The 21,912-nt window shown below is 43.4% G+C and overlaps 1 protein-coding gene and 1 non-coding gene across 2 annotated transcripts in view; both read right to left on the reverse strand.

The window, feature by feature from the left end:
- PLEKHM3 (pleckstrin homology domain containing M3) overlaps window positions 1-21,912 on the reverse strand; it is a 171,949-nt gene that overhangs the window by 36,339 nt on the left and 113,698 nt on the right. The window lies entirely within an intron of this gene.
- Window positions 8,258-8,360, reverse strand: LOC115872248. Its single transcript, XR_004047756.1, has one exon. It is a non-coding gene; the product is annotated as a U6 spliceosomal RNA (small nuclear RNA).

Consider the following 21,912-nt stretch of genomic DNA (forward strand, 5'->3'; position numbering starts at 1 on the left):
TTAATAGAACAAAGTATTCTTGCATTGAGGGAGTACTTGAGTGGAGGCCCAATGGCCATCTGCTACCTTAATACTAAACCTATAAATATATGCACAAGGATGTATTTCCCCATCCTCATAAATAAATGTATTTACATATGAACATGACTTTATTTAGACCTCTATAAATGCCCTTTCCCTCCTAGTTCTTTCCTCTGTTTCCTTGTACTTTTGAGAGGCCTCCTTTTTATGGTCTCTCAGGAACTGTTAGCACCAATAAACCTCAGCCAGCCATGCTCCTAATACCAACACATACTACATACTTTCTAAGAAATAACCACTACCAACCACCAGTAAACATTTTCCAATGTGTCACACAGTTATTTCTAAATTGTGGTAACAATGCTTCAACTGAGCTGGCTTTTTCTGATTTCATTCTTCCATAAACAATTAAGTTTAATTCCACATATAAAGAGAGGCATAAACACACTATAATGCATTTAGAGAAAAACCACCAGAATATCGACAATGAAGTCGGGGAAGAGCGATTGTTTAAGGAGTTGAGGCTGAGAAGGCCTTCGGGAGGACAGGAGAGCTCATCTAGGATGGAAAAGATAAAATCAGCATGTGTGCATAGATTCTTCCTCTACCTAAACGAGGGGTATGGACAGTTTGAAGGCTCTTAAAATACGTTGTCAGATTCATACTGCCAGTATAAATGTATTGTTCATTCCTATTTAGAGTTCATTCTTATTAGGAACATGAAGCATATCTCTGTTTCATTTTATCTTACCAGTTACATCTCGTCCCCCACTTCATCCTTCAGGGCTATGTCACCATTAGTCTGCTTTTTGTCTTTATTGAATTACCTGTGATGGACATTTCCTATCAATAGAAGACGTGTAGTCTTTTGTGACTGGCTGCCTTCATTTAACTTAGTTTTCAGGGTTCATGTTGATTCATTTTAAATCTCTTTTTTCTCCATGCTCTCGCCACCACCCTCTAGAATACTAAAATAATCTACTTTCATTTCCTGAGCCAGTCTTTTTTTCTTTGGTCCACCCTGCATACATGTGAATGAGTGTTAGATATCACTTTCATCCCTTCCCTCAAACCTTCAATAAATTCCTATTTTATCACTAACACGAATTCTCACTCAATTCATTCAATAAAATTCCATTGGGTTACTATGTCTCAGATACTGGATACAAGAGTGAACTGGCCAGAACTGGAACTTACACTTTGCTTAATGTACAAGTGTCTTCAGAAATGGACCCTAGACTTCCTCTCCCAATTTGTTTTCCCACCCCCAGTACACTTAACTTCTGTTGTGAACAAGCCTTGTCCTGGACAGAGATGCTTACTCTTGTCCCCTTGCCTTTACCCAGGTCACTTCCTCTCTGTGTTCTCAGCACTATTTCTCTCTCTTATGTTTCTCTTAGGTCTCATGGCTCAGATCTACTGTCATACAGATAGGTATCTTTGGCTTCCTCAGCTGTCACTAACCGCTTGAGGTTCTCCCTAGTCATTGTAACCTGTACATCCTATTATTTAATACAGAGTTTGATGCTGTCTCACATTCTTTGCTATTTTTAACACGTGATTGTTTAGCCTCTCCAATTATACGTTGGTCAGATAAAACTGATAACATTTAGTCATTTTCACTTATAAAAATAGCAATCTTATATGGAGCAACCTAAAAGAATGTAACCTGCCTGAGGGCAAAGAGAAAGTTTGCAAACCGTCTTAAATACCCTCTCTCTTCTAGGTTTCTAAGTTCTTGTCAGTTGATCAAGGATGCTTTTCCTCTTTTTCCTTGGATGGCCAGCAGCCATATGTGGGGCTGTGTCACAACGTAGTGTCATGGTGCCGTGAGATCCGAGAGCACCATCAAGAGCACCAGGACCTCGCTGTCAGCTCAGCTGTTCCAGGACGACTCCCGACTGCCCGCCATGCCCTACTTCTGTTTTTCCCAGCTGTAAGTCGGTGCTCCCCTCTTCGCCAGCGCAGGCTCCCGGCCATCTTCCAAAGGGCTGAAGCTGTTTCGAAGTTGATCTTCCATCAACATGAGGTGATAGCCTAGGCGTTCATTATGGAGTTGTATGTTTATTTTAACATCATAGAAAGGGAAACTTTATATTTAGAAAATGTCAGGGGCAGTCAGAGATTTGGCAGATTGAAATCCTGTCTTTGAACACAGCCGCACTGGACACAGACCCCAGCTACCAGGCTTCTCCGTGAGAGGTTTCATCATGACCTGGGCAAGTCTCTTCGCCTCTCCCTCTCCCAGTCTGTTTCCTCCACTGAAGACTAAGAGAACATCTACCTTGCCAGGGCCATTTGTCAAGGGCAGCAGCCGTCTTCATCAAACTTCTCCACAGTGGTCCAGAACCCACGTGTTACACAATGGCTGAAGAACGTTTGCGTTGAGATGGAAGGCAAATGGACCAATCAGATGGAAGGAATTGGCCCATCAGAGGAATTTCTCTCTGCGAAAGAGGCCTCTCTTTCTTTTTCCTTCTCCGAGTCAGTGATGTCTCTCTCTCTCCCACTGAAGATTTGCCTTTTGCTGGGGTGCTGAGGAGCAGTGAAGGTAGCGGACATGACAGAATCGGTTGTGGTGCCCTTCTCCCAATCCCACAGATCTCTCTTGGCTGCAGACCTTGAACATGACACTGCAATTTCCTGGTGCCACACATGAGTAATAAGCAGCTGTTTCTGAACTTGTGGTTTGGAGAAGGCAGCACTGGGTTATTTTTTGACTTAATTGTAATTTTTGATTGGTCTGCAAGAAAGTAAATCAAATAAAGTGTGTTGTCTTAGTTTACAAGAAAGCCATAGGCCTCAAATTCCTATCCTGACCATCTTGACCAGAATAGAAGAAGGGCGGGGGAAATGTGCGTCTCCCTGAGCTGGAAGTTTGACCAGGCAGCTCCCCTGGGCCCTGGGCCGCCTGCACAAAAGAAGGGTAACATATGCAATAGACTTTTCAGCTGGCTGGGTCATGACAAGTGACACTGACAATCCCTGAAAGTTCTAGAAGGAACTAAGGATTTGTAGAGAGATCGCCAAAGTGAAAAACAGCAAAATCCGGAAGAAGATGTCCTACCGCCTATAAAATGACACATCGCGTTAAGTGACACAAGGAAGGCTGTATTTTTTACCCAGTCAGTAAAGCACCTCGGAAATCATCAAGTATTCACATGCTCTCCAGATAAATAAATCAGAATAAGGCTATCCATAGCACAATTCATTAAATGTCATTGAAAAAAGAATGAAACTCCCTCACCCTATTTCAGACAGCTGTCTTCTCTCACGGAGACAGGACAACTTGGTCCATGGAAAGGTGAAGGAGGCTGAGTGCAGGAGGGCGAGGAGATGGGGGAGGAGCTACATACGTTTGCTGCTAATTACTTTGTCATGGTTTTGTTCATGTAGACGTGCACTTCGAGGGAAATAAATGGAGGGAGATGCTAAGCCTCATCTCGGGTCTATTACACTATCACTCATAACACATCCAAATGACTCCCTGGATAACTAAAGCCACCAACCTTGCAATGCTAAAGATGAAGCAGCAATCTGACGTTTAGATTGTTATAATGCTCTACTAACCTGTGACTAACTTAATTACATGTAGAAAAGGAGTAAGACGGACAATTTCCAGGCATTGCTAGGGTGTTATCTTACATAGGTGATCCTAATCATGGTTGAAGTGTGTTAAATATCTTCCCCCAGCCTGCTGCCCTTGGCTAAAGAAAATATTCTGTGCATGCCTGGTTTTCTTAGTTAAGTAATATCGCGAGCACTAGAGCTGGCTGTGTTACATTACCTTCTACCGAGCCTATCCAAACGAAAGAAATGAACTTCATGTCTGCTTTTCTTTCCCCCTGCTATAAATCTTAAGTGTTTGAAAGGAGGTATGAATGTAAATCTTAGAAAATGTCTGTTTAGTTTAAGATAAGCTAGTCATAAGCTACTATTTACTCTTCAAGGAGACCTGGTGACGCAGCAGTTCTCAGCTACTAACCTCTCAAGATTGGTGGTTCAAACCCACCCAGCCACGCTGCAGCAGAAAGCCCCCATGGTCTGCTTCCCTAAAGAGTACAGCCACGAAGACCCTGTGAGGTCATTGGCAGGTCTGCTCTGTTGGAGATGACCCAATGGAACCACACATCACAAATGTCCTGCTTCCTTGCTCTAAGGCATATGCTTCTTGGTGTTTTCAGGATAGCAAATCTGAGCCTCCCCTCAGCATTGCAAGGTAGATGTTCTCTTAATCTTCAGTGGAGGAAACAGACTTGGAGAGGGAGAGGCGAAGAGACTTGCCCAGGTCATGATGAAACCTCTCACCGAGAAACCCAGTAGCTGGGGTCTGTGTCCAGTGCGGCTGGTGGCGGTTTTCAAAGACAAGATTTCAATCTGCCAAATCTCTCTGACTGCCCCTGACATTTTCTAAGTGTAAGCCCCTCCTCCAGATGTTTAATCCAAAGACGCAATTCACTTTGAACAAAGCCACCTGTCGCTCACTGACACAGGCTAGCTTGACGGAATGGGAGAACAAAATTATCACCTGTTGCGAAATGATCTTGAATATAATCTAGATTCTACATTTTGCCTTTGCTTGGCCCAGGACTATGAAAGGTTGTACCACTGTTTCCCTCCAAGCACCATCCCCCAGCATTGCCAGGTGGGTAGAGGGAAGCTCTGATGTGTTAATGCCTTTGGCCAGATGAATCCATGGGAAACTGAGAGCAACCAGCGGCAGAGTTTATTCCAGCTGGAAAGTTCTAATATGCGGTGCAAATATTCTAAACCCTCATCGAATTTTACTTCTTTCAGTCATAGCTCTTTCACACACGGGGTGGGGGGTGGGGGGTGTTGGGGAGGGCGAATGACCCTCCCGAAGCATGGGGATCTTAGCAATTTCAAAATCCATTTCCCCATAATTAACTGTTGAGCTCCTTATCATGGCTGAATGCTGGGATGTTTGTAAGTAAACAGAAAACCGCCTCTTCTCTAATTAGCTGCTCTTTCTCAATTCATTCCGGGGTCGCTCTGAGAAGACTCCGTTTTTGCCTAATCAAGTACCTCGCTGAGGGTGGATGATACATATCACCAATTAGCTCTTATCTGATTCTCTTCCAAAGGTGACAATTTCTACTTCGATTTTGGAAACCATGGGACAACTTAATCTGGGCTAATGTAATTGGGTAGATTTGTGAGTGTCCATCGTCATTCCTATCAAGTTACTTTTTCTTTTCTGCTAGAAATGAAGTCTTAGGGAACAAAAGAAAGAAGCATTTCTACTCCAATTTTCTTCAATGGTTAGAATCGCAAAACACTCAAGAGCACACATTTCTGATTCAGAAAAATAAACGGGGAAGGCTGCCTAGGGTGCTTCAAGGAGTGCAGTCTTGTGAAGCCACAACTCCAAGGAACTTCAGCTACATCTGTGCCAAGAGAAATTACAATGACGGTGCCCACAGACACTGAGTTCCATGGTCTAACATAACACACACACACACACACACACAATTAAAAACTTACTGGGAAACAGATAAAAAATAAATTATGACAGTTTCAGAAAAGCTCCATGCTGTGAGTAGCCGAATTTTACTTCTCTGTTGAGTTAAATAAATCTGGTTTAGGTCTCTTTATTCACTTTTGCCCTCGTTATGGTATCGTTGGTTGGGCTGCTAACTGAAAGGTCAGGGGTATGAAAACCCCACCACTGGGAGGGAGACGGGGAAGGGTTTCCACTCCAGGACAAAGTGACAGTCAGAAACTCAGAGGGCAGTTCCACTCTGTCCCATAGGGTCACTGTGAGTCGGAAGGGACCCGACGGCAGTGAGTAGGGCACCATTGGCTCACTGAAGGGTCACTCAGGAGAGCCCCGAACAAGGCTTCTTCACTTGGTGTCCTTATGTAAGATATGAGAAAACTGAGGCCCAGAGAGGTGATGTGAGCTGCCGAGAATGCCCAGCTGGTTAGTGATGGACCCCTCCTCCCCCTCTTAAGCCTCCTTCAGGACTCTGGGGAGAAGCCTTCCTGGGGTATCTGGTATCAGGTCCTGCCAGGAATTCTGAGTTCACCCAACGCCTACTAAGATTCAAGGAAGAAATGGAGGATTCCTACAACGGACCCCGTCCTCTCAAGGAAGCAGGATATGCCGTCTACATTGACCCAGCCTTGCGCCCAGTTTTGATTTGCACTGGACCCATCTTTGGCTTCTAGAAATATTTATGTGTTGTCTAATATATTGTCCTTGTACAAAATTCTCTTAAAGAGCCCCATCTTGTACGCACTTCTATACAAGGACAGTGATCTCTAATGGAGCCATATGGTTGTCCAAACGACAGGGAACTTCATAAAATGTAGCAAGACAAAATGTAGCGCACTAAACAGCAATTTAAACCCTATGATATTACCACACATAGGGAAGTAGTTTTATTTACTACAGGGCAAAAGCAACCACAGGTGGAAAGAAGCAAAGAACAAAGCAACTCCTTGCGTGCTGTATGTGGAAGAAAAACGGTTCTTCCTAGAGGCCCCAAGTAGAGGCTAATGTGAGGAATCTTAATAGGCAACGACGAAGGAGTCCATATTTAAGGGGCTGGAGAACTAGAGAGTCAGTCACAGTATCTGATCATGTAAAGAATAAACCACTCAGTGTTGGGAGAGACACACATGCTAAGGAGAGAGGGGAAATCATGGAAAAAAATGGGAACAAAAAGCACCCCAAGTGTTTAACACAGAGAAAGACAATACAGATGTTTCAAAAGGGAGAAGGAAGGACGAGATCTGAAACAAGAGCCAGCCAATGTGACTGCGATTCCCAATTGAGCCTCTGGTAAGTTCTCTGACCTTCTGTGGGTCACTTGACTTCTGCAAGCCTGGGTTTCCTCATCTATGAAGTGCAGTGCTTGCACCAAGTGCTTCTCAACCAGCTGGCTGCTAACAATCCTTTTTGGTGGGAAGGGGCTCTGATTTTGTGATTAACTAAAGGGAAAACATCAAAAGAGACTTGCTGAATATCCCAGGAATAAAGAAAGGAGATATCCGGGGAGACAGATAAAAGGTGAGCTTGGCTAGACCAATTAGAAGATGTCCTAGGAAAATTTCCACAGAAGTGACATAATGCCGGCAGCTTTTTATTCCCCAGCTTGCTGAGTGCTATTCAAAGAGGGAGTTAATGCTTTTTAGGAATCATCCTCTCACAGGTGTGCAACAGATATCAGTTTTCCCAGAGACCTCTGCAAATCCCTTCCTTTCATCAATGCATTTAATTAGTTAATGTGGAGGTAGCTCTTTAGAGATAAAATGGACAAAATAAGTGCTCAACATTGTTATTACTTAACAGCTTGGATGGGACCAGCAATGCCTAAGCATAAATGAGAAACTAAAGTGAGTCCCAGGCTGGAAGGTTGGGATCTAATAAATTGCTGGGGCACTGATGGCAGGGAAAGCAAACCTTGCATGTCAACTGAAATAGGTGCTCTTTAGTAGCTTGCATGCCATTGTCTAAGGCTGTGTGGGTAATTTTTATTCTGTGCCTCAGGGTGTCAACAAGTAGTAAACCACCCAGTGCAACACTGCCCTGAGTGTGATTTCACAGGGCCTGTTTTTCAGGACCATTATCTATCTGCTGTGTCGGTGGCATTTGTGTGCCTCGGCGTCTGTAGAGCCAGGAAAGAAACTCAAATATATAGAAGCATTTAATAAATAATAAAGGTAGGGGAAGAGAGATGATCTAATAAATGATGTGGGACAATTGGTGAACTAACAAGAGAAAAAAGTAAAATTGGATCTAACTCATGCTTAAACCTGAAAAATAAATGTTTCAAATGTAAAAAGAAAACCATAAAAGTATTTTTAAAGCCATAAAATAGTGTAAGAAAAAGATTAATGTGGGTAAACATTTTATAATCTTATAAACTACAAAAGTGATAAACCTGTATATCTACCATAAAAAATTTAGTACAACATTAAATATCAGTTTCTAAGTCAAATGACAAACACACACACACACACACACACACACACTGGGGAAAAGATTTCCCAGTTACATGAGAAAAGTGTCCATTTCTTAAATATACTATGAGCTCTTTCAAATGAGCAGGCATAACACTAACATTACAGTTCTAATACAGATTAATAAACAGGTTTGCCACCTCCCACTACTATCCAGTCAATCAAGATTCATTGTGACCCACTAGGACACAATAGAATTGCCCGTTTGGGTTTCTGAGGCTGTAAAACTTTTTCTGTTTCTTTTTCTTTTAATATGGAATGCTTCACGAATTTGCGTGTGATCCTTGTGCAGGGGCCATGCTAATCTTCTCTGTATTGTTCCACTTTTAGTATATGTGCTGCTGAAGCAAGCATGAAGCTGTAAATCTCTACTGGAACAGAAAGTCTAATCTTTTTCCCTCAAAGCTACTGCTGGATTAAAACTGTGGGCCTTGAGGTTAGCAGCTCAATGCTTATAACCCACTGTGCCACTAGGGTCCTGAAATTACAAATGGCCAGTGGAACTAGATATAAAAAAAGATGTTCAACCTTACAATGAAAAAAAAAGCAGAGGAAAACAACAGTTATTTTTATTGATCAGATTGTCAAAGATTAATCAAACTGTTAACATAAAAAATTAATGTGGGTGTAGGGAAGCAGGTGCTATTAGGACATAGTGAGTGGAAGTATAAATTGGTTCCATGTTTTAAGAAAACAATTTGGCAACACCCGTCAAACTAGAAGGCAGGCATGCATATCAGAGGCTTGCTTTAATGAGCTCGCACCGCAGATAACACCACACCAATGTACAAGGAAATATCTGAGAGTATTTACTGCAGCTTTAACTGGTTAAAAATTAAGGCAAATCTGTACCATGTAGCTGATGAGAAGCATGAGGTATAACTATTTGTAGTGAATGTGCTGAGGTGCCAAGACGTCCACACCTACTGTCAAGTGGAAAGGCGAGCTGGAGGAAAGCAGCATATAACCTGATCCCATGTGTAAGAAAAAGAAACAGGAACATTTATGTAGGTGTAGAAATATCTCGAAGGACACAAACTAGTTTCAGTTAATTGTAGCTACCTTTGTGGAGCTGGATGGGATAGGGCTAAGGGGGGAGGGGAAGGAAAGAATTTTAAAACAGAATATCATTCTTTATCCTTTGAGTTTTTATAGAGGAAACCGACTTGCCACCTTTTTAATACATGTTTACATTGTAGTGGGAAAAATGGCAGCCCTATGAAGCATCACTTTAGATCTAAATGCAAATAGTGAAAAAAAAAGTAGAAAGCCCTCTTTTTATGGTTTTGTATGACCTGTGGTTTCACCTGTTCTTAATAACATGCTCATTTTCACAAGAGTTCCTACAGATTACCTGTTAAGGCACCTGCCCATCAAGGTACCACCCTTGATGATTATATCCAAGGCTACCTGTTTAATCAGAATGCTCCTTGTGGGGTTTCTCAGGTTTGGAAGGTAATATTGCTTATTCCATTAGAATTATTTATAAAATATGCAGAGGGTCAATAGTCATATTTAATATAAGAAGGCAAGAGATATTTCATTCCTTATAGCTTGTTTTTCAATACTTGCTTCTCGTCTTTATCTACTGTGCACCCATCTCTGCCTCTTGCAATATCTGCTTACTCATCATTCCCTGAAAAGTTATGGTCATGATAACTACCAATTACTGTTATTGTGATGCATGGAGTATTGTACGGTTTGCTTTCTTTATTTCTTCCCAATTGCTACTACAACTGTTCATAGTAATTATAATACTCAATATATAGATAATTAAATCCAGGCAAACAAAGATTAAGGGGCTTGCTCAGGGTCAAAGAGCTACCATGCATCAAAGCTCGAGTTTGAATTTGGGCCTGAATGATTCCATTGCCTGGTTCTTTCTGTTCACTCTGCTGACTTGTGTTGCTTCCATGCACAGTGAAGTGAAATGCTCCCCAGGTCCCATATCATCCCCATGATGGGCTGGGGATCAATCCACTGGGGTTCATAGGGTTTCCATTGGCTGATTTTCAGAAGTAGATCACCAGACCTTTCTTCAGGGACCACCTTAGTTTGGGAGCTCCACTGAATGCTAGTCCACCTCATCGCAGACACAACCCTGCACTGACAGGCAGATAGATGGTGGCTGCATATAAGGTACATTGACTGGGAATCAAACCCAGGTCTCCCACACGTGTGAGACTGCAATGACTGGATCACTGTTCCAGCCTATTCCAGCACATTTCCTCTTAAGCCACAGGCTTGCATACCTGGTTCAGATGTCACCTTGACAGGTCACTGGTTACTTCAGTCCCCTCTTGTTCTGCTGCCTCCCACAGATATAAAGCGATCACTTGCAACGAAAGAACAGCTCTCATCCCATTCCAAGTCTAGGCTTTTTTGGGCGCTTAGCATTCAAAAAGCTGAAAATGAGTATCTCTGGAATATTTCTACCGTGGACTCTGGATCCAGACATTTAAATCACAATGTTGTCCAGATAAAATGGCAAATCGTTGACAAGATCGGGTTATGGTCCCATGGCATGAACACAGAGGGCGGATGGAGAAGCAGCTGCCAAGAACGAACCACACGTCCTCCAGAGGAATCTTTGGGGATGAGTGATTCCTGAGCTCCGAGGACACATACAATTCCTGAGGGGTGAGCTAGCCAGCTTTCCCAACATGAGGACAACAGAGGATGGACTTTGTGGCCACCAAAGAGGCCATCGTGGGCAATTTTGGAACTGTTCTTGAAAGAATTTTATCCCTGGGACCGATGACATTCTGTTGATTGTGTAGAATAACAAGGACCCACACTTTTAAACATGTGGAATATGTTCTGTTCCTTCTGTATGTCAAAAGTGGCTATTGATGTGCAGTCTGTCAAAGTCTCTTTAGTTGACAGGAAGATGCTGGCCCAACAGCGGCTTCCTGCCAAACTCTGGCATCATTTAGTTGTGATCAATCTTACTGGTTTTTAAGATTAGAAAATAAGTTACTAAATGCTTTAGCTTATTACCATATTTTTGCAAAAGGCACGCCCACATAAATAATGTGCACACACATGGAACAGGTGGAAATGATGTTATGGTGAAACGTTCTAGCATAGTGCGCCCACACATACACCGCATTTCTTGTGACACTCCCAGAAGTGAATTTCATCCTTATTCATGGGACTGAAAATGCTGGTTTTGGTTATATGTGTATAATAAAGGTAGAAGCCATGGTCAGGAAGCCCTGGACTCAGTCCTGGTTGGACCCTGGTAACTGGAAAATAAACAACCGACACTGAATTTGTTGCGGGGCCGTCTGTGTTTGGGCCCAAGAGTGGTGGAGAGCCTCATGGCCTATGTATGCTCGGGAACATCATGCCAGAGTCTGGTGGAGGGCCAGGCAGGCAGAGGGCTGTATGTGTGGCTGCCACACCTGAGCATGGGCTCCACCATGGGCATGCTTGGGTCTGATGGTGCCAGCCCCACATAAAGCTGGCAGCAGGAGAGTGCAGGCCTGGGCATGTGCTGACCTGGCCTTTGAGACCCTTGGGTGGCCAGTGCGATCCTCTGCACTCACTGCACGCATGCTCTCTTCAGTGCCCTTGATGCTGGGAGAGTCCCACTGCTTGAGTGCCGGTCACACAACAGGGACTGCAGAGTACCAGGTGGGCTCTCCAGGGCAGAAACAGGGGTTTCCTCTTGCATTAGATTAAGTGGTTTTCAGATTGGAAAGGAAGCCTGCCAGGAGATGGGCCGCTTGAGGAAGCTAAGGGAGGCTGGTTAGGGCCTGCAGTTGGAAGCAGACCTCCAGATCAACTGAAGTCATCAGCATGTGCAAAGCACTTTATACATGTTATTTACGTAAAAATGCCGTCTCCTTTCTAAATGTAAACTCTGAAGTACCAGAAAGTGGTGATAGTTCAGTTCCAGCCCACATATGTCCCTGTGACCAGCGGGGAGCCACACACAAGGTCTCCCACTTGTCTTAGGCTCCTTAGGACAACTGTAAAAAAAGTTCCAATCACAACAGTGGTTTTCGAGGGGATCTCCTAAGTTCAAAGCTGGGAGGTCAGTTCAGAAGGGGATAGTGGCATTGTTGGGATCCCCCAAGGGGTCATCCTGATAGGTTGTCTTGACACAGGAAGATCATGGAGCCTTATGAGAAAGAAAATAAATTTTAAAAAGACTGCATGCAAGAATAAAGGCCAAGGAAGTTGTGCGGAGGTATAGTTTCCCCATCAGACAATGCACCTGCTCATTCTTCAAGGGTAGCAAGGGCTCCTTTACCAGAGCTTCACTGGGAAACCCTACCCTCATCTCTCCAACAGCCCTGGCCATGCCTCTTCAGACTTCTTTTTGTTCTTCAAACGCAAAGAACATTTTAAAGGGACATAGTTTGTATCTCTCAATGGTGTCAAAACTGCCGTTTTGATGTGGCATCAGATGGGGAGTCAGGACTCTTTGGGGAAAGGCCAGAGAGATGGAAACACCATCTTCAAAAGTAGATAGGCCTATACACGGTGATAGTTTTGTAAAGTCTCTAATATTTGTAGCAATACCTTTTTGAATTACCTTCCTTTATATGTTTATCGCCCTCCCCCACAACCAAATCCCAAACTAAAAATTCTTATTATCAGGTAAAAGACAAAAATTCAACTCAGAGTAAGTGAAACAGTTAAAGTGGTTTGAAAGGTGAATCAGGGCAAGGTGATTCTAAAATTGGTCTGGAAGAATAAGAGAACAGGAGTAAATGAGACATTTTATAAAGTAGAATTAGGGCATACCTGAACTAGTAGACAGGGATCAAACCACCCAAAGTCAAATACTTTGAAGGGCTTGGTGCAGGCATGAGAAGCAGTGTATTTGCCGAGAAATTGGCCCTGGAATCTGCATTTAGATGATGATGACTATGGAATCCAAGGTCTGTGTGGGAAGAATGAGCGATCACAAAACGCAACTGAAATGACTGCTTCCCCTTTGGGGGTGAGGTAGGGAAATACAGCCTCACCTCATACCATGAATTCAAGCAAATTCCAGAAATTAAATGTTAAATGTACAACAGTACATTTAAAAAGTATCTGGGCTCAGCAGGAAAGCACAAAAGATGATTTAATTGAGCAGAGGATGGGAAGGGCTAGCATAGAGCTGAAAGCCAAGGAAGAAATCATGTGGGAGAAAATAATTGGACAGATCTGAATACATAAGTTTAAAACTTCTGTTCATCAAAACAATCCTCATCTATAAATCACAATCAAGCAAAACTGGGGAAGCATCATGTAAGCTGTTGGCAGCTTTACCTTCAGATAAGCATATTGAACCAACAGCCCATCCACCAATCGGCAACAAATGTGGCTAAATAATTGATAATAAGATACAAGTCATGATCAGCACAAAGCTATGTAGTCTCACAGATACTTTAAAGAGATATAAACTAAAGCAAAATGAAAAAAGAGTTTTACCAGAGATCAGTTTATTGTTGTCGTTGTTATTTTTAATAACAATCCTTAAGGCTCCAGAGATATGAGGCATAATATGCTCACCTGGTTGGCTGTGAAGTGTATCCCGAACTTTCAAAACACAGTTAAAATCCCTGGATGATAATTGTTCTCTCTCTGAATTTGTCTTTAAAAATCAGAAGCCATGTGGTTCCTTTGCACAAAGATGTGCATCCTAGTATTGTTTATGACAACACAACATTGGAAACCCCCTAAATGGCCAAGGAAAAGAGGTCAAACAGTACAGATGGGATTTTATACAAACATTCAAACTAGTTAGCTCTTCTGAAAGTTATTTAGGAAAAAAAAAGCGGGGGGGGCAGGATTAAAATGATCCCTGGGTTTTATATAGAGAAGAACTGGCTGGAGATGAATTGAAATGTTAGCCAGGGTGGGGGGCTGACAAAAAATCAAAGCCAAACTCACCATCATTGAGTCAATGCCAACTCATAGCAGCCCTTTGGGACAGGGTATAACTGCCTCTGTGAGTTTCCAAGTCTGTAATCCTTAATGGAATAGAGAGCCCTGTCTCTCTTCTGCTGGGGTTCAAACTGCTGTCCTTGCAATTAGCAGCCCAACATCCATAAGCACTACACCATCAGGACTTCTGGGCTAACAAGGGATGTAATAAAATAATAGTAAATAGTAATAAAGTAATAGTAACAAAATAATAATGCTAACAACTAACCTGCAAGTGTACGAGCTCATTAAATCCCCTGAACATGGTGGTGAGGCTCGGATGACCCTGTTTGGACCAACGAGGACACAGAGTGAAGGAGCTGGACTCAAGTTCTAGTCCTCAAGGGCTGAGATCCACATCTCTGCCAGGCTGCCTGCATGACTCTTTTCTTCTTTATGACAGCCCATCCTTCTCAAAGTCTCTCAGTGAGCACACGTTTATAATCAGGAAAGAAACCCTTCAACTTAAAAAAAAAAAAGGGAACTGCGGCCCAGAAGGCCCATGAGGTTCTGAGTCCCACCCTGTGTCTGCCTGTGGTCCGGAGTCCTCTCATTCTTCCCCTTCGCCCTCGGCTTCCCTATCTGCAGTCCCCTCCGCCTGCTCCATCTTTCCAGTGTGAACTGTGGAGCCACTGGCCCTGAGAGGGAGGACGCTCTGGCATGTGGTGGTGCCACCCTGGGCCAGTGTGGCCTGCACGCTGTCTTCCCTCGGCCTTCTTCTCTCCCTTCTCTCCTGCTTACCCTCAGCCTTTCCAACACCCCTGGGAACAAGCCTGGCTCGGGTCCTGGTTTAACCAAACAAAACAGGGCTTCCTGGGGTTAACGCTGGGCTTGGCCTTTCACAGTTCTATGATTAAATTGCATTTTTCAGTGGTTCTGCCTTTAAACTCAAGCCCCTTTAAAGAGAAATTTAAGGAGAGCAAAACATAGGGAACAGCGCCAACTGCCAATAACATATTTTAGTCGTGTGGGGAACGGACAGCTTTAGAAACCGCAAATTCCCACTTATGCAACGGCTACTTGAACGTTTTTTCTTTATTGCTTAGTGACAGAAGCCTGGCTCTCAGACCACGGCCCGGGTTAGGTCTCTCGTTTTGTTTGTTCTTCCCCCTGCTGCACCGCCCCCTCCCCACCCTGCCTGTCTCTTTGTCCCTCCTTCTCTCTTTGAAAACAGTTATAAAAAGTTTGGGTTATCAATGGGAGTTGGCTAATACTACATTTCTAATCAAATAACAAAATCATTTTCCACTCAGGTGGAAAGGCAGATCCAAGTCTGGGTCTTATACCTGCTCGACAGCCTCAACCACACCGGACCATCCTTTCTGACCTTGGGAAGCTCCACACCTGTGGCGTCACCAGTGGATGCCGAGGCGCTGGTGCCATGCACTCAGCTGCACGTTCTGTTTCCCTTTCCTATGAGCCTGGCACAAGAACGTACAGAATCCCTAGGAGCTCTCTTGTGTGGCCTTGAATCTGTCTGCATGGAAGCATCAAAGAGGAGCTGCTCTTCCTCAAGCCCCCACCATCGGAGCTGGAGTAAGCTGTGGCCTTGCTAGTCCTGGGGCACAAACTGGGAACCCTTACACAAAATGATCACCAAGGAAGGTGTCAGTGAGCACTGGTTCCTTTGGAAAAATGTGAACTGGTTCCACTTGAGGATAACAGTGAACAGTTTTACAAACTTCCCGCTTTCTTCAGTAGCGAGCATTTTGTTGTTGGTAAGCCTATGTAAGGCGCAAAGAGCAATAGAGTACGAGGAAGCGACCTGGAATCAAGGAGTTGACAGTACTCTGAGTTAGCAGTCAACAAAGATGGGTGCAAGAAATTACTTTTCAGGCCTAAAGGTTAAAGCTGATTAATTTGGTAAAGACTGAAAACATAAAATTAGAGAAAATAAGAACTATATGAAAGTAAAAAAAAAGCAGCAAAAAAAAAATCTCAGCCAAACCCTAGCAAACCAAATCCAGCACATACAAATGAGACTCATCTCAAGAATGCAAGGTTAGTTTAACACGTGGAGATCAACCAGTTAAATATACCCTACTTAATTCTCACTTTGGGTGCAGGAAACCTGGGTTTACTTCTCAGTCAAAGCACCTCATGTACAGCCACCACTTGTCTGCCATGGAGGCTCGCATGTTGTTATCATGCTGAACAGGTTTCAGCAGAGCTCTCAGACCGAGACAGACCAGACGGAGCGTTTGGTGACCTCCCTCTGAACACCTGCCAGTGAAAATCCTACGAACCACACTGTCCAGTCCCAGACAATCATGGGACAGCACAGGACAGGGCAGTGTTTCATTCCATTGAGTATAAGTCTGGCGTCATAGCAGCTAACAACAATGACCGCACACTGCACTGACAGCATAGTGAGTGCATGGCATATAGTTATCTCAGCAGATTCAGGACAAACAACAACCCAACTGCAACTCACTGCCACTGAGTTGATCCTAACTCATAAGGACCCTAACAGCACTGAGCAGAACTTCCTTCTGAGACTGTAAAACATTACTGGAGTAGAAAGTCTCATCTTTATCTCTTGGGAGTGGGTGGTGGTTTTGAACAGCTGACTTTGAGATGAGCAGTCCAACACTAACCCACTACGCCACCAGGGCTCCTCAGGAAGGGGGAAAAAAACCCAACCAAACAGTTGAGAAAATCTGACACCTCTTCCAGATGAAAATATTCAACAAGCTAGGAATAAATAGGTACTTTCTTAACCCAACACAGGGCATTGTGGAAAAACTCACAGCATCATACTTAATAGTGAAAAGCTTAGTGTATTCCCCTAAGATTGGGTTCCAGACAAGGATGTTGTCCTTGCCAGGGCTACTCAGCATTGTACCCGAGGTTCTACCCAGGGCAATTAGACAAGAAAAAGAAATAAAAGACTACAAACTGGAATGGAAGACGTAAAACTATCTCTGTTCTCAGATGACAAGATCTTCTCTGTAGACCAGAAATATTTTGTTGACATGAAAGTCAGGGGAAAAAACCAACCAACTTTCAAATACAGTTTGAGCAGGACTGTGTGATTCTTCCCATGCTGCTTCTGCTCAGAGACTAAGTGACCAGAGTGATCTAATTCAGAGTTATCGAAAACCAATGGGAAATCTCATTCCAAATAAGTTTTAAAAAGATAGTGTTACTGGCAGAGCAAGTGATAAATTCCTTATATTTAAAATTAAGAGGTTTTCAAAATAAGGATATATGTGTTTGTGTGTGTGTATTTTCCCCTTTACACACCTACCAAATACAGTTAATACTATTTGAGCATGTGTTGAAAATGTTTATAGACGATCACTGTGATGGGTGCCAAAAGTTAGGGCTGCCCATATATTTCAGCCTGGGCCTGCCCACCGAGGGGCTCAAAGTGATGGCTACTCCCAAGAGAACAAAAATGATGTCTGTGGGTTTCAGTGCCCTCAGACTGGATCATGAAAGACTCCATAGGACATGGGCTTGGTGTTAGACCGGAAGACAAACCCTTGCTGTCAGCTGTTGAAACTGAGTCCCTTGAGCAGATGTCTGGTCACAAAGACCCTCACAGCAAGAAGAAAGCCATGTAAGAGACAGAACCACTTGGAGGCCTTAGAAATAGTAAAAGTTAAGCTCAAAGCAAGCTAGGAACATTCTGCCAGGTTACAAAGTGGTCGAGGTGCTTGAGAATGTTCTTCTTTTCATCATTGTAGAAAGCGTACATAACCTAATATTTGCCAATTCAACATTTCTCAGGTCTACAATTCAGCTATATCAATTACATTAATCATGTGGTGTAGCCCTGACCCATAACCTATGCTAACTTTGCCACCACTGTACAAAGAACCCACGCCTCACAGAAACACAGTGACTCCTCCTTCCCGTGGTCCGTCCATCCCTGGTAGCTACTCACAGACTTGGGTTTCTATACATTTGCCTCTTGTCATTTCGCTTAAGTGAGCTCTTCCGGCATTTTTCTTTTTGTGATTGCCTTATTTCACACAGCATGGCACTTTTCCAGGTTTACCCATGCTGCTGCGCCTGTCAGGACTCTTTTTCTCTTGGTGGCTGAGTAGTAGGGGATGTCTTGGTGAGAGAGCTCTTTGGCCCGTTTCTACTGCTTCTTCTTAGTGCAGGGAGATACAGTGGTCCTGTTGCTCCAGGCTTGCTCACCAATGCTGGCCTTGAACCTGCCAGACCCTTCCTGGCCAGCTCAGATGAGTACATAGTCTGACAAACTGCCTTCAACCTTGCTGGAGTCTTTGAACTCTGCTTGTTTGTGTTTCAGGATGGCAAGCCCAAGCTAGTTTTTTTGACACGGAGCACTTGGTGCCTCCTGCTGTCCCTTTAATGGAACCCTGGTGAAGGCGCTCTGGTTAAATGCTTGGCTGCTGGTTCTAATTGAGGGAAAGATGGGCAATTGGAACCCACCAGTGGCTCCATGGGAGAAAAGACCTGGTGATCTGCCCCCAGAAAAGTGACCTCAGAACAAATAAACAAACAAAAAATGCCAACACATATACACACACACACACACACACCAAAAATCCTATTGTCGCTCAATTGGTTCTGGCTCATAGTGACCCTGAAGAACAGAACACGACTGCCCGAGGTTTTCCAGGGTTGCAATCTTCTCAGCAGCAGATGGCCACACCTACCTCTGGCAGAGCGGCTAGACTGTGCCATTAGGGTGTCTTCCCATGCAGGTTACAGCCTGGGAAACGCCATGGGGCAGTTCTACTGGATCGTACAGGGCTACTTTCAGGACTGACTTGCTGGTGCACAGCACAGCTCTGCCTTTCACCAGTCTTTCCACAGCTCCCGTTGGCCACTTTCAACACCCACTCTGAAAGCCTGTGTCCAATGCTGTGTCGGATACAGTGAGAAACAAAGAGGTAGAGACTGAAGAAGTAACGACCCCCTACCTTTTTCCTAAACATGTAAAAGATTTTAGCTGGTCTCTTCTCTTGAATCCCAGAAACAATGGCAGCCACAATCAAGGAAAACAAACAAACAAAAATGCAACAACAGCAACAAAACCCAATGGCTGTTTCAACATTTCGCAATTGTGCTCTGAATTTCCCACTTTGGAGGTGAATATGAAATGATCATATTTTGGCATATATATTTCAATGGGTTGGTTGCTCTCCACAATTGACTATTTCGAGTACCCTGTGTTTCAAAAATATATTTTATTAATTATAGTTGCAGACTTCGGAGGAAAGCCTAGAGTAGACAGAGAGTTTCATAAATTGTAGCCCGTTAGCAATTTTCTTGAAGAAAACGCTTGAATGAACTTTAGAAAGAAAGATTGGCATGATTCCCTGTCACCCTTCCCGTAATATCCCAATCAAGACTGCCAGGCAACCAGAGGACTCATATGATGATTAGATATAGAGTGCCTGACAATGTTGGTGTTTTCTGACTAAGAGCAACTCTGAAAAGTCTTCATGTTTTAATTTGCCAACCAAGGGTACTAAAAACCAACCTAAATGTATCATCTACCATCCCCATGACTTCACAAACCAGGAAGGTGATTTTAACACCAAAAAGTAGAAATGGTATGGTTTTAGAATAAAGAAGCATTTTGAATGGAATCAATCTGGTGTTATTTTAACAACTCCCTACTCTGAGAGGTGTAGCTCCCACTCCATGGTCTAGTGGAAACATCATCTCAGACAAGTCCTCATATCGGGGAGGGAAGCTGGGAATTCCGTAACAAGAGCACGAGGAATCTCCATCCTTGTCAAAACTGGAAAGTGAATTTCACACTTGCTGTAAGGTGAGTTTCTACTTGGACGAACTGGGAATGTGTCTCCCAAATGGCAAGCAGGAGGAAGCGCTTCAGAGACATGGCCACCATAGCATTCCGCTTGCAGTACTCACCTAGTGTTTTTAGGTAAGTAGACCGGTTTATTTATTCAAGTTTATTTTAAGAGGAAAACTTGCCATCAATACCGTAAATGGAAAGCCAGTTTCCCTTGCTATAAAATCAAGATAACATGAATGCTGGACGGCTCCAGCCTGCAGGCACCTCTCTGCTGAAAGGGGGATTAGCAAGTGTCAGATGTTCAGGTCACACCAGTTACTGGCCAACAGAATGAGACTTTCTGTTTGACATATCTGGATGGATGGAAAAAGAAATGAAAAGGGAGTAACTGTCTTAGGTAATTCAGCGTCATTTAATTCCATCTCCACCCACAGCCTGAAATCATGTCCAATGCCCACGAATACTGTCTTATGAGACATCTCTATGCATCGGAGGTACCTTTGCATTGCAGCTATGAGCTTGGGCTAAATCAGCCTTCCTGTGCTCAAATTCTGAGTTTTCGAAATATTAGCTGGTGATCTTGGACATGTTAGTGACTTCTCACCCACCCTAAAATTTTCAACTATAATGGAATAGAAATAACCGCAATACCAGCATCATAGGTTTGTTGTATTAAATGAGTAGATACACGCAGAGCTCTTAGAACAGCCAATGGCACAGCTCAAAAATGCTACTGATTATTCTTACCCCACCCTTTGGGAAACACCAGATTAGGAAGTTGGTCTAGGTCCTAGCCTCTAGGACTCCGTTAGACTATGTCAGGCATGTAGGAATATCACACATTTCTGGAAAGAACATACAGTTGGGGAATAAGAATGACAATTCTATTACTAATTAAAATTAAGATGAGTAACGGACTACACATGTAGTAACTAAGACAATTTACTATTCATTTGGTTTAAATTTCCTCCCATGCCCTATTTACTTGGCCAAGAGCAAATCTGAATGTTTTGTCTTCAAGGTGGAACGAGCACACAGTGCATTTGAAACCAAAAGGTCACATCATAAACACTTCGAGGTTCTTAATGGCAAGTCAATGCTTAGGTAAGCACGGCCATCCAAGTATATTAGTTGCATTGATTATAACATCAATGCACCTTCAATTAAGAGTACACAAAAGTAATGTAGGATTTGCTCCTCAGAGAAGCTACACATGCTATGACTTAATTCATATTATGAAATGTAGCAAGGGAGGATTCACTCCTCAGTAAATCACCAAATAAACAAGCTAACATCAAAAAGCAGTAATTCTAGGGGGCTTCTAAGATGGATTAGTTGGTTCTGGACAAGAAAGGCATATATTAACATATCCTAAGCTGTTGCCTTTCATGTGTCTCATCCCTTTTGTCCCTGGAACTATATTTAGCACAGAGAGAACAACAGTGCTGCCAGGGCAGTCAAGGAGAAAGAGAGGGTATTCATTTAGCAGGCCTTGGTCAAGGTTAAGGCAGGAGACAGTGGACAAGTGCATATTTATCTTATTAAACTAAAAGATAAGATATTGGAAATTACAGCAATCTCTTGACCCTGAGTAGTGCAAGGCACTTGCTGACTTGTTGAAAGGTTGGTGCCTGGAACCCACCCATGAGAACCTTGTTTGACAAGCTTAGAGACCTGCCTCTTTAAGGTCCCAACCTTGAAAACCCCGCGGAGCAGTTCTATTCTGCACACACTGGGTCTCCCTGAATCGAAAGGGACTCAATGTCAACGGCCACCACCAGTATGGGACCTACCTTCACAGTGGTCTCGCTGCAGTGGAGCTGGATTTCTCAAGTATCTGTCTTCCTCTGTCACTGTCCATTCACTATAGGACCGTTTATTTCATTCCTACAACCTGCTTCCTCTTTTGTAAATGTAGTAAGCCATTTTACTGGGTTCTCTTACATATAACAGTCCACACATCCATTATATCAAGCAGCCACGTACAATCGTTGACATCAACAGTTTCTAAACATTATCTTTCTTCTTGAGTACAACCTGCTTCTTGGTAACATCTTTATCACTGTCCCTTCTCGTCTTTGTTCCCTTCTTTTCCACTAAACTTTGGCCATCTCTCCTGCCAGCACTTCCAGCTGAGCACCTTGTTTTGCGTTCCTGCTGTCCCGATTCCCTATTTGTAGCCTGGATACCCTTTCTCTGGGTTGAATGACCCTTTCACCCGGGTC

This window comes from Echinops telfairi, unplaced genomic scaffold (assembly GCF_000313985.2).
Source record: "Echinops telfairi isolate 266 unplaced genomic scaffold, ASM31398v2 ScPeMD7_3;HRSCAF=10, whole genome shotgun sequence".
Classification (NCBI taxonomy): Eukaryota; Metazoa; Chordata; class Mammalia; order Afrosoricida; family Tenrecidae; genus Echinops; species Echinops telfairi.